The 13,125-nt window shown below is 41.9% G+C and overlaps 1 long non-coding RNA gene across 1 annotated transcript in view; it reads left to right on the top strand.

The window, feature by feature from the left end:
• The window catches only part of LOC121190246, a 46,840-nt gene that overhangs the window by 24,299 nt on the left and 9,416 nt on the right, over nt 1–13,125 (top strand). The window contains exon 2 of the long non-coding RNA XR_005894964.1: nt 7,507–7,573. This is a non-coding gene — a long non-coding RNA (uncharacterized LOC121190246). The remainder of the gene's footprint in view (nt 1–7,506; nt 7,574–13,125) is intronic.

The raw sequence follows: 13,125 nt of genomic DNA, 5'->3' as shown, positions 1-13,125 counted from the left end.
ATGAATATATATGCCCTCTTTTTAATTAAAATGAATGCGCAGACAGAAACTTTCAGAGCTCAGTGGTTGTCTTATAAACTGTAATAGTTTAGTAACCCTGACTTTGCCTGTAGGTTTAGAGTTTGTTTCCCACTTGAGTAAAAGTCTTGGGTAAAACCTTTTGCTGTAATATCTCTGTGGCTGTGGATCCTCTTCATGATCATCATGTTTTCTGCAGGTAAAAAGGACAATAAAACATAATTTGGGGCAGATTATCTAATAGCTCCAAAAGGCAGGAAATCATAATAATTTTAATAATGTAAAGGTGGCTCATTTTGATATTATTCCTGACATCAACATGAATGGATGGCAGTGTTGTTATTACATGTGGCATCTTACAGACTTTGGCTATGACATGAAACTGTTTGTTTGTGTGAAAGTTTTAGGTTGAAAGTTGTTGTGTGACCTCGCTGATATCTGTGGACTGTGCGCACTGTGGACGTCTTCAGGATTCAGAGCATGTCTCTGGACCCTCTCAGACGGTGCTTAGGAAGTCAATTACAAGCTAATGGTCGTTTCCATCTGAAGGCAGTGCTGATTCACCTGCTGATTTACCTGCAAGTCACCTGCTTTATTAGCCACAATAAGACATGTGGAGACTTTCCACTAGCTAGTACCCAACTGTGAGCAAAATGCTTCTGAGCTCAAATAGCCATTTAAAAATCATCAAATATTAATTCATCTCCACTTGCTTATGAGTTTTAGCTTATTGACTGGTACCTCCTAATTGTGTCTGATTGTTTTGCAAGAGCCTAATTAAAGTCTTGAATCGGCAGTCATTTTTCCATAGTCGTACTCTAATTCACGTAATTTCAAGTGTTCTTCTTCCCATTGTCAGGCGATTGCTTTGATAATGAGAGGTTCTGCGGCTGCATTATCTTTGGGAAAAGCATTTGGTGAGGACACGCACAGAGAAGGTATCATTATGATAACTGCCTTTTCTGCCTCCTAAATGAGAAGTCATCCTTAATGTTGTCAATTACGGCCTGCTTCTCTGGAGATGGCCTGTGGAAAATTGTTTGTGCCATATAACGTTTCTTAAGTTTCTTTGAAATTTACACATTTGTCGGTTAGATCTTAGACGGCAGGCAGAGCCTAAAAACTGTCTCTTAGTTTGGCATCATTACTCATGTTGGGTAAAACTAGAGCACGGTATTGAATTAGCACTGATTCCTCAAATAACCTTTGGGGATGTACCAGATACTGATGCTCTTTAAAGAATACGTCTGAGTACTCTTTAAGTAACAGTAAAATAAATCTGAATTTTATACAGAATAATGACATAACCTCTTGTACCTCTTTCAGTAGGGAGTGTTTTGTAGTTGAGTTGTATTTATGAATTTCAGCTCGCCTGTGTTGTTTCGTCCTCTCCTGGTTTATTACTGTGTTATATATTTATAATGAACTAATAGCAGTAAAGCACAGCTCAGTAAGAGCCTCCAGATTAAATATTGCTTTGCTTTTTAATGTCAAGAGCATTTGTCAGTTCTCTCCACAAGCATCTCTTCTAATGGCAGAGCACATGAACAACAGCAAATGTTAAAATGGAAACCATGCATCTACCTACTCACCTGACTTCTTATGAGCACACAATGAGAATTTATCCAATCAATTATCACAGGAAGATTTTCAAAGTTGCTCTGTCTGTTTGAATCATGTTTTATTTGGTTTGGTGTTAAGGTGGAAAATTATAATATTAAAGCGCCTTAAAACAAGTGTCTGCTTCTAAGAAGGTAATGAAAGCCATGAAAACACATCACACTAACAGTTGTTACTAGATCACACAAAATGCGTTGAATGTCGACGGGATTCATCAATGGATTCTGTCCAATCTTTAGTTAACATTTCTGTATAGCAGCTGTGTCCTTTAATTACATTTGATTTGATGACAATGCTAACCTTATCGGTGCTTGCTGCTAATTCTATCACTATGTAAATGCTAAACTAAGCCTTTCATTTCTCCATTGTTTTTGTCGTATTGCCTGTGCTGCCTGATAGGAGACAGAGGTAATTAAAACACAAGGCCGGGTCAGGAGGTGAGCCGAACACACATGGAGAAAAAAAAGCTCTCTCCGAGATTCCAGGACGAAGGTGCCGCACAGCCCAATCCATTTTAATTGTTGTTTGAATTAATTTGAAAATGCTCAGGTCAATTAAGAAGATGCATTCCTCTGGCTGTGTGTAATGTCATATTCATCGATCCATAGAGGTTACTTTATGCACTCATGTGTAGGATACATTTATGTTTCTGAAACTCCGCCGTTTGGAATTCATTAGGTATTGATCCTTTTTAGCGACGGTAAAAGCACGGTCTGATAGCAGCCTTGTCTGAAGCCAGGTAATCAATTCAGTGCCATTCAGAAACAGATGCCCTTTTACTTTGTTATTGTTATGCATCAACATTTGATATCCCAGCAGAAACCGTTTATTTCTCTGTCGCCAAGTGACTTTGAATTAAGATGCAGCATTTTTATCTGTTTAGCTCAAAAGACACTCTTTGTGTTCAGTGACAGAAAATGATGAGATGATGTTCTGTGGAAAAAAAAAAACAGAACACATCGACAGTTGAACTTGTTGTGTGTAGTTTGTGCAGTTTTTGGTCTTGGCATCCTTTCATGTTTGGAGTCTGTATGAGGTCTGGTTGTCTCTGCACAGCCTCTTCCTCTCCTTTCTACTCTCACTATCCAATTCTCGCCCTCCATCCATCCCTCCCTGTGCGCTGATTGGCTGTCGCTTAGTCAGCTGCAGCCAATGAGCCTGGTTGAAAATCTCAGTGTTTAGTCTGGTGCTAGGCAGCAGGATCAACAGACAGGTGGGTCAGTCAAAGTCGTCGCCCCGGTTGGCTGCGCGGCAAAGCTCTTTTAAAGCAACATTACACCGTGGGTTAGCAGTCACAAAACATTATGTCTGTCGTTTTAAACAGTTTAGTCAACATTTGGGAGCATCAACAACTCTCTCCCAAAGCCAGAATACTGAGATGCATCGCTGTGATTTTGTCAGAACAGAAAGAAGGTGGCTCTGCTCGCTCACAGAATTTTCATTTTGACTTTTGTTCCCAATTAAACTGTATTTTATTGTAGTGTTAACACATAAAGGATTGTAAGCCTGTGACACTGCTCTGTGTGCATCATAGGGGTCAGAAGTAGTTTTCCAAAATTAATGTTCATGGTACAACAAGAGAATTTATCTCGTGCAGTGTCTGTAAGTATCCTGACTCTCTTGTTTTTAGTTTTTGAACGTACCTGTTCCTGTCAGGAAGTTATATTTCTTTTTATACTAAAGTAATATTAATTCTTTGTGCACCCTTGTTTTTTGTTTTGCAAATGGCTGAACACTAAGAAAGAGGGGCCAGACCAGGACACAGTAAGACTAGGCCTCTCTACAGGGGAAGCAGAATAAATCCTGTGTGCAGCCTCAGCTCTCTCTTTCATTGCCAGTCACAGTCTGCAGTTTCTTTCCAGTATGCACAATAACTCAGGAAACAGACTTGTCCAAAATATTCTGTGCAGAATGTCAGATTTCAGCGTTTGGGTTTTTATTGTGTTATTCTATCCTTGGCAAGTCAAGTCACATACTCGAACACCACAAAATGGCTGGATGCGTATGTCTCTCATTAGACTGAACTGTATAAAATTCTGTCTGGATTAACCTGTTGACTGTTTTTCTGTCACGGCTTGAGGCAACATTAAATTAACGGAGATAAGAGCTTTGAGCCAAAAATAACACCCTGTCTCTGGTGTGCTCGTGGAGAAATAAAATAGCACAAATTATCTTCCTTCAGACTTTTGGCTGCTAGTATGCCGAGTTTTAGTAAAGATAACAAAAATGTGTGATGTGTCAGACTTTTAAAAAACACCAATTGTCAAATGAACAACTTCGGATTGATAGAGCATTTATTTTCATTCTTTTAAAGATGGTTGCCAACAAAGAACAACCATTCATAGTTTCTTCTTTCACATTGTTTCCACCCCCCCCCCCGACCATAAATATTTATCGCAATCTATGTATTATCTGGTGGAGAGCTCTGTCTGATTTTTCCACCCCTGTCTGGTTCACAATGGTATATCCCATCCCCAAGGGAAGTCACATACCCCCCACCCTCCAATTTGAACTTTGACCCTGGCCTCCTGCCTTTCAGGATATGAAATGACCCTCTCAGTGGGGGAATGTTTTGGAACTGTTTTAGCTGAGTCTGTTTAATGTGGGCTGGAGCAGATCAGGAGCTCAGTAGGAGTCATGGCCATTTTTGTTTAGAGCTCTGTTTTGTCTCTGCAATGACAATGATAGCACAAACTAAATGATTGTGTGTATAGACAGTGAGGATGTAGGTAATTGCACTTCATTGTCTTATATATAGTGTGCTATGTGCAAAAGCGTTGTGTGACATGGCATTTAAAGTGGGTGTGGTGGTTAATCATCATCTTCTCAGCCAGTAATAGCTCTCATCTCATATTTAATAAGCAGATGTGCCAATCATGGAGACAAAAATGGCTCATCAGTGGATAGCACAGGGCTGCTTCTCCATCTGAAATGAATGTGATTGTTGCTGAGGTGCAGAGGGGCAGTGCATACCTGGGACGTCACTGTTTCCTGCACCTGCTGATTTTCAATAAATACAAATACACGTCATAACCGAGCAGTTTGATGTGCAGGAAAGCACAGGTGTTTGTGTGGCTTTATAGCAGCAATAACGTGTTGAATGCACATGATGTAATGGTGTAGTGGTGGTAATGATGTGATGGCACTGTTCTTTGGTGCAACACTTCTCAGGTTCGAGGCTGCAGGTGTAACACACACGTCTGTCCCTCTGCCTTCAGATGGCTGTCTGGATTTAATCAGCTGGTGAAAGTTTTGTTACAAGCAGTTGTTGATGATAGATAAGAGTAAGAATCAGCCTTTAATCCTCAGCTCGGTGCAGACTGCTTCACTGGAATCATAATCACATCACGCTTGTATCTTTGTTGCCAATCTAAACGTGTCGACTGGTTGGAGAATGCATTTGTTTGCATTATTCAGCATTATTGTGTAAATGGCGTGCATTTCTGTCTTGTTTCATTTGCCTGTGGGATTAGCAGATCATCAGTGAAGACCACATCATCTCGTGGTATTTTGATGATTTGCATGCATCTCCAAACTTTTTGCACCTCTCTTCCTGCCTTTATTGACGCCATTTTGCATCATGAAGAAAAAAAAAAAACAAAACGACTGAACTGCCATGACGAGGTGAGGCTGTTTGCCCAGACAATCAGGTCTTACTCTGCTTCTCCGGGGCCTCTGCAGCCGTCTGCGGTCGACAGTGTCAGCCGTAAGACAGACTGGCCACTATTGATTTTGGATAAATATTCTATGGCTTTTGCACTTGATTGCTTATATTTTATTGTCTTCTCTAACCAGGATAATTCACTTTCTCCGCTCTTCTTTAATGAATCATAGCATCAATACATACGCAACAATCTGCATTTCTAGCAGCAGATACAAAGTCTTTGTTTCAGTGACATCCTTTCTCACTAAAATCAAATAAAAAACACTATATAACAAATACACACATGAATATACCACTGCATGTCACTTGTTTACACGTCTTTCCAAATATGTTCCATGTCAAATGCTGCTCTGCTCGGCAGTCTGGTGTTAAACTGGGTGAGAGTGCTGGTGTGTGAGAGGCTCTCGGAGCACAACTTTAATCTACCTTGCTCTTTAGTGAGTTTGGCTACTGTTTGGCTACTGTTCTGGTTAAACTGCAGATGTATGCAGCATAGGAAAACAAGTTTGTCTTCTGTTGATTCATGAGAGATTCATACTCAAATTCTGGTTGGAAGTCAGGGCTTGTCAACCTGAAAATAATCTCCTTGCTGTATTTAATCAGTCACTGAAGGAACAGGACTTCAAGAGGAATTTAAACGCAGTGTATGGGGGAAAAAAACAAGGATATTATTTACTACACAATCATATTAAGTTCCCTATTTCTTCAGTATAACATTTTTTGGACTCTCCAACAAAGCCACATTACTGGACGTATTTGATATATCATAAATCTGTTCTACTGTTTGTGTCAGCTGAATGGGCTCACATGGTTTAGATGAATTGTGTTTTAGGAAAGAAGCATATAAACTTTATTTCAGTCATATTTGAATCTGGAGGCACAGGATGAGTTTGTCATTAGTTTGTCATACATCCAGTCTTTTGTATTTACTCTGTCAAAAAAATTCTGGCATCTGAGCTGAAATCTTAGGCAACCACCACGCCCATAGAGTTGACTTTGGACGGCACTGAGCATTCCTGCTCGACACCACATTAGCCCCTACTTCTCCCCACCTCGGGGTGCTGGGCACCCTGCCAGGTAGAGGTTGCCATGACTTCTCACACCACCCTTTGCACTGCCTCCCCTTCTAGAAGGTGCCAGATTCTGGGAGGGGGCAGGCTAACGTTTTGATTTAGACAAAAGATGTCAGCAGATGTCACAATGTCAGCAGAATAGTTACTGGGAATGCTGTGGCTTTCTGGTAGGAAATCATGTGATCTTTCCAGCCAAGATTTTGTAGTGGTGTGAGGCGCGCAAGAGTGAAAGACACTCGAGGGGGGGTAACTTCTAATAAAGCAAATCGTTTTGATCCAGTTTTTTCTTCCCTCGTTCTTGTTTGTTTCGTAGAAAATGGCGGACAGTGCATCGCTGAACAGAACCCGTAATGTCAGTGAGCTCAGTTTAGAAGCTCACTCCTCTCATTCCTCTCATTATTAAAAAAAGAAAAAAAAGCACCCAGGTAGAAAGTGTGGACAGAGAAAAATAGAGGTGATGAATCAGACAGGATAGTAGAAATCTGGGTAAGTGGTGTTTTCACTCTCTTCTCACTTGAGACTTTCCTTTGTCGCAGTGCAGCCGTAGGAATATTCCGTCGTTTGTGGCTCTCTGGCACTGGCACAGTTAATGGTAGCTGACCGTGGCATGCTTGATTACACTGGCATCCCTCTCAGGCTCAGCTTTCTGCTATCTGCAGTCTTGGCTAAGTTGCACTAACCTCTTACCACAGCCACATTGCTGCTGGCCAGGAAGAGGACTGCTATGGCAATTCTGCAGGCTAGTTTGGGATAGCAGTCCACAACAGAGTCTTTATTGTTATTATTATGGACTCATAATAATATTTAGGAACTGCTGAGGCATGTGATACTCTCAAACCGAGGCTCAACAACTTAAGAATGTACAGTCATTTGTTCTTAAATATTTTTCCCCATGTGAATCTGATGTTGTCAGTACAGCTACTGGCATGTAATGCTGCTCTTTTTCTTTTCTCACCATCATACCACTCATTGGTTTCTTACACTGTGCAGTGATAGTGTTGCTGGTATTTCACAAAGCACTGTTGCAGTTCATCCAGTGTTAGAAGTAAATCCAAATATGCAGTACCAGGCCTTAAAAACAGCACTTACTCATTGTGTGGAATTTAAAAAATCTCTTTTTCCTGTTTTCAGAAAAGGCGAACTTAAAAATTGACCCCAGGCAGCAAAACCCCCCATGAGGAAGACACATCCATGAAGGGTAAGTTATCACAATCCTCTCACCATCTGTGTGATGAACTTTCATTTTTTTGGGGTGAATCTCAACAAAGGCTCTTGCTGCAGTTTCTCTAAATGCCAGCTGCACTGAACTCACAATCCTTCAGACTTTCAGTTCACCGTCACTGTCATGCTCTGTCAGCTGATGTCAAGCACACTGGGGAAGTTCTATGGTCAAGTCTTGTGTTTTTTTGATTGGCGTCTCTCTTTAAATAACATTATGTGAGACACATCACACATACTTAGTCCTTAGTCCTTTATTCAATTATTTTGGTACTTTGGCCATAACCATTTGGCACAAACCCGTAGATCCGATCTTGTGGCAAATCTGACAACACAAGCTCGCCTCTGTGGGTCTTTGTCACTGTGGTATGAACGTCGTCTTTTAACTTTTTTTCCTTTTGTTTGAAAAGCTTCAGTTGTGTAGGTGAGATATATATATCTGTATCTATATATAGATATATATATGAGAATTCCATGGCAGTATTTATTTAAAAGTGTCTCTAATGTCCCATCAGTTTGTAACTTCTCTGTTAGTTGCAGAACCTTTTGTTGGCTTAAACCTGAAGTAGGATGAGGATGATGAAGCTTTGTGTTAGCTAAGGAGGACAAGTAGTATTTTGGGCTAGAGGATGATATACTCATAAATAGAGAAGAGGAACCCTAGTTGAAAATGTGTGCATCCGGGTTGAGGTAGTAGGTTGTATGGTTTAGAATTACACCCTGGGAGTTAACTGTACAACCTTCTAGCTTTCCTTGGAGTACACGTATGACATCCGTCTGGACAGACGTTTGCTCTGCTTTTAGTGCAGCACACTGAATGGGATTTTTCAGCAGCGTTCCATTTTATAGCGGCTCTATGCAGTGTTAATGCTCTTTATATTAACGTAATCTTTGCCCACCTGAGGTTCTCATTTCATAGCTGACCTTTAGCCGTGGTCAGTCAGCCTGCTGCGGCTCAAAACCTTTAATTAGCCTTAGCTTGATGTACGCTGTATTTTTAAACATCCTGCATTGTGGTTAGTTGCAGTAACCGCGGTGCATTGATTGCATTATGTTGTCCCTTTAACTGCAATAGACACAGAACAAACAAATGGGCAGTCTGCTGTTTTCCTCTGTCTGTCTCTACGTTCTGATACATCGAGCCCTGTTAATGACACGTCTTTGGATGAAGTGCGGTTTTATGCCACTAAATAGGCCCAATGATATGTTAAATTGTTAAACCAACACTATGGCATTTTGATAATTAAAATGTTGTAGGTATGCTTTATTTACTGTCTTATTTGGGATTGCCATTGTCTCACTAAGGTGTAATTGTGTGATGGAACCTATTTCACACAGCGATGGCTTCGCTTTTCAAACTGTTGCTCAGTCTTTGCGGCCTGGTATTACACCTCAGCCTGTTTAGTCAGCACAGGGCTCTGGCGTCTTCTGAGTCAGTCGCATGTGAGCTGTGTGCCAAACATTATGACGCACAGATGGTTCGACATAAACACAAAGTATGAAATATAGTAATCATAATAAACCTGACTTGTTCTGTTTAACAGATTCTTCCTGGTGACTGTCATGCCCCGTGGTTTTACAGCGTTGCCATTTGCACATTACATTTTAATATTTTTCGGCAGCTGACTCTGGTTAGATACATTTCTCGGGCGTTTAGAGGTTTGATTATCACACCTGCCATTATTTAAAGCTGTTTTCCCCAAGCTTCCTCAGTAGAGCTCAGTCATATTCCAGGTTTCCCAGCATGGGAAAAGCTGAATGTTTATACGTTGCTTCTGAGCCTTGTGATATATTGTCTGCAGTTCCATACAATGGGCATTTGTGAGATGAGGTCTAGTTTCAGGTTGAAGCTTGCCTCGGCGACACTGAAGTCTCTGTTTACCGTGGACTTGTCCACTAGGCTGAATGCATCTGACTTCATTTCTGTCTGGCGCTCAGCCATGGCTTGTAAAATGACTCCAAAGCACCACACAGGAGAAAAATGGCCTGGCAGATCGGCTCAAGATTTACCACAGTTTGTTACTCTCTAGGACGACTTGATTTGAAATGCAGCTTGAGTAGGGAGCGTTGTTGTAATTTCTGCTGTAGTTCTTTATCATTGTGACAGTGTTTTTTCAGTTTGATGGATGACACTGCATTTGCTGTGTTTAGGGCCAGGGCTGAGTGGACCACCTCTCTCCAACCTTTGTCATTTATCCAATTAGTTCTTTGGTTTCAAGTGGTTAAGACGGCGTCTAATTTGTGGTGTTTGATGCTTAAAGTTTCCACTGAACTGGCCTCGTACAAAGCCAGATGCGTTGTTGTACTTTGAAATTTTAAACTTCATTCATCATTTACAATAATCACCAAAGGCTGTTTGTTCTTTAGATTCCCTTGGGTTTAAAGATTGTGTATACATTTGATTGAAAATACTAAATCCATCATTTTACAGAAATTTAAAGCTGTACAAAGGGACTAGCTTAATAGACAGTGTAGTCTTTGGGATTTTTTTACGTTAACAGAGGTATTTGATTCCCCAAATCATCTTGGACACGTAGACAACCCTGGAAAACCCCTTACTTGTTTCCTGCCCGTGCAGATATTGAATGGGATTAATTGGAAACAGCTATTTTTAGAACATCGGTAATTAAATCTGGAGTGATACTAAGACTTCCATTGAAGGCCAGAGATCCTGCTCAGCTTTACACCGGTAGCAGGGTCACTGTCATCAAACAGGTTTCTGTGAAGGAATATGATCCTGGTAAATCCCTGGAAACCCAAGAACTCCTTTTATCTCCTATTTTGCAACCCCAGTGTCAGGAAGATCACGCCTCCTCACTCTGCCAAACATCACCAGGGTTCACACCACTGCTGCTCTGACCTGCTCTAAAAAAAAAAACAGAATAACTGCTGAAAAGTGGACAGAGTGACACAGAGGGGATGTCTGCTAGTCAGCTTGAAATGAAGAGTTACTTTAGGCAGGATAAAATCTGGCTGCTTCATTCAATCAGAAATATACATTATTTTACAGTTTCGCTGAAAAGAGGCCTTTCCTCTTCCTTAGCTTGCACAAGTTTAACAGAGCATGGAGAGTCAAGATGTGCCTTGCTGGAGTTTATTTTAAGAACTGCGATTTTCTCATCTTTCCTCACCTCTGAACCCCAATCGTTCCTCCAGATGTGGAGAGGAAAGCGTTGCTGCTGAGAATCCTGCTGTCTCAGCACTCCCCTGTCCAGCTGCTCCAGCAGCACAGCTAAAAGTCATTGGTTCCAGCTGGGCCTTCATTTATGGGATGGTTGAACAAATAAATTGTAGGATTAGATAGGGGCGGTTCAGGCCACTGATTTTTTTTTTTTTTTTTTTTGGGTCCCCACTGCTGTAACAGCCTGTTTTAGGAGTCAGTTGACCAGCAGCGTCAAAGTTCTTCAGCTGACTTTAAGAATTAATAAAACAAGGCTTCTCTTTATTGAATTTGGTACACTGCAGTCCAAATTATGTATAGCAGAGAGTGCTGGCAGTGCCATGGAGCTTGACAGTGACTCAGTGTCACCTTTACACCTCATTCTGTCAGTGAGAAACAACAGACGCAGTAAATTCTATACATAAGCTCTGTGTATTTTCCAGTGATAGTGTCTGTTGCACGTGTCATATCTGCCTTTCATTTCACCACTTTCTGGTTTTAAAAAACTATTTTTGAAAACACAAAGCCTCGAATCAATCATTTGAAATATCTTTTCTTCATCCTCGGCCAGTTCAATATGCATTAGTCAGTCTTGATATTTATTGACTGATGTCTTTTACTACCAGAGCCAAAAACGTTGATTGTTTCCTATCATGCGTACAGCTAAAGTAAGAAAGACTTGGAAAAGATAGAAAATGTTCATACTGCAGTGCTCTCTATATCTCCAGTTGGAGATAAATCTCATGGAGTTATAAAAGCAAAAACACACAGCCCTCATTGTCAGTGGAGTGGATCCAGTATATATATTCCAATCACACTGCAGATCACACTTTAGCACTTGTGTTTAGAGATTTAGGAAATTGTGTATACACAGGAATTGACCCAGCGCACAGGGGCAATATACTTTGATACTTCTTCTTCCTCAAGTTTTCCAGAGTCACCCTAATCTATCAGAGCGAGCGACACTCAGGCACAAAATGCTGGTAAAATCAGCCAACTGCATCTGTAACCACTCTGAGAGCAGCGATTGGCTTCTCGTTCTTGACGTCACCGACGGGTGGAGACCTTAGTAACAAATCGTCTGAGACCAGAACACTGTCAGTTCTGGCCAGACCGGTACTTTAGCTCCCTAACTCATAAAATCTCACTTCCCTATAAAAGCGAGCAGCCTTGAGCACTATTTCTTCCCTAGGAAACATATTCCCTTAATGTGGTCGGGTTAATGGCAAATGAATAATCATAACACACCAACGGCAGACGGGGGGTGTCATTGATCTGTCTGGAGTCAGCCCCTCTCCGCCTGCTGCATCAGCCACTCTCCTCCTTTTGATACGCTCTTGCCCCTTGACCCCTGGGACAGATCAATGCCATTGATTGGAGAAGGGCAGGGACAAGGGCAGGATCTGCTGACTGGCCCGACAGCTAGTGTGACAAGACATGATCGTCATTAATGTCCCGCTGGCTGGCTGGCTGGCTGGCGAGGCGCTGTGCATCACATATTCCCTGCGTCCTGCTCGCCCCCCCCCCCCCCCCCCCCACCCCTCTTCCTCCGCTCTCTGCCTTCACCCCTCCTTCTTCTGCTGCTCCATGTTCCCATTCTGTGCTGTTTGCACTGACTGAGATAAGTCCATTGTTTGGATACCTGTCTGATGCTTGCCTGGCATCTCTGGCACAGATATGGATCTCCAGGCTGCGTGGAGATATTTTGAGCTTATTGTAGAAAAACGAACGGTGTCATTACAAGTGTCTGCTGCATAATGTCTCTTAGCTCATTCTGCGTGCTACTTAACAATCACACTGGAGCCGGTCCTATTTTTGGGGCTCTTTGAAAAGCTTTTTCTTGGCACAATTCAAAGAGAGTAAGTTAGAATCTGCCTCAGCTCTGTCACAACAACTTGGTTCTGTATTTCTGATCAGTGGCAAATCCCACCCTAATAAGATATCTGTGTGCCCTGATTATCACCGCTTCTCTGAAAATGTGTCATCGGCACATAACAGCGACTGGATTGTTTGTCTGCCATTGTGTGCAGTTTGCTCTTGTGGACCAATTTCATCATGCCAGTGGGTTCTATTTCCAGTCTAGACTAGAAACCAAAGCAAGCAACGCTTGTGTGTGTGTGTGTGTACGAGGAGGGGTGATGGGCGGGATGCGGCGACAGCTCCACACTCTGCAGTGACATGGCTGTAATGGAGCTGATTGATCACCTATATGGCCGCCTGCTGGCCCCGCTGGCTTTAACATACAGCACATTCCCAACCCCCCGTCTCTGTGTCACCACCGCCATCTCTAAGCCAATCTGAGAAGACCAACCATCCCCCATAGACTTCAACCTGGCCACGGTTTTGACATTGGCTGCAGGATTTACCTTTAC

This window comes from Toxotes jaculatrix, chromosome 12 (assembly GCF_017976425.1).
Source record: "Toxotes jaculatrix isolate fToxJac2 chromosome 12, fToxJac2.pri, whole genome shotgun sequence".
Lineage (NCBI taxonomy): Eukaryota > Metazoa > Chordata > Actinopteri > Toxotidae > Toxotes > Toxotes jaculatrix.
Note: the sequence above shows the minus strand (reverse complement) of the source record. Positions and strands in the feature narration are given on the sequence as shown.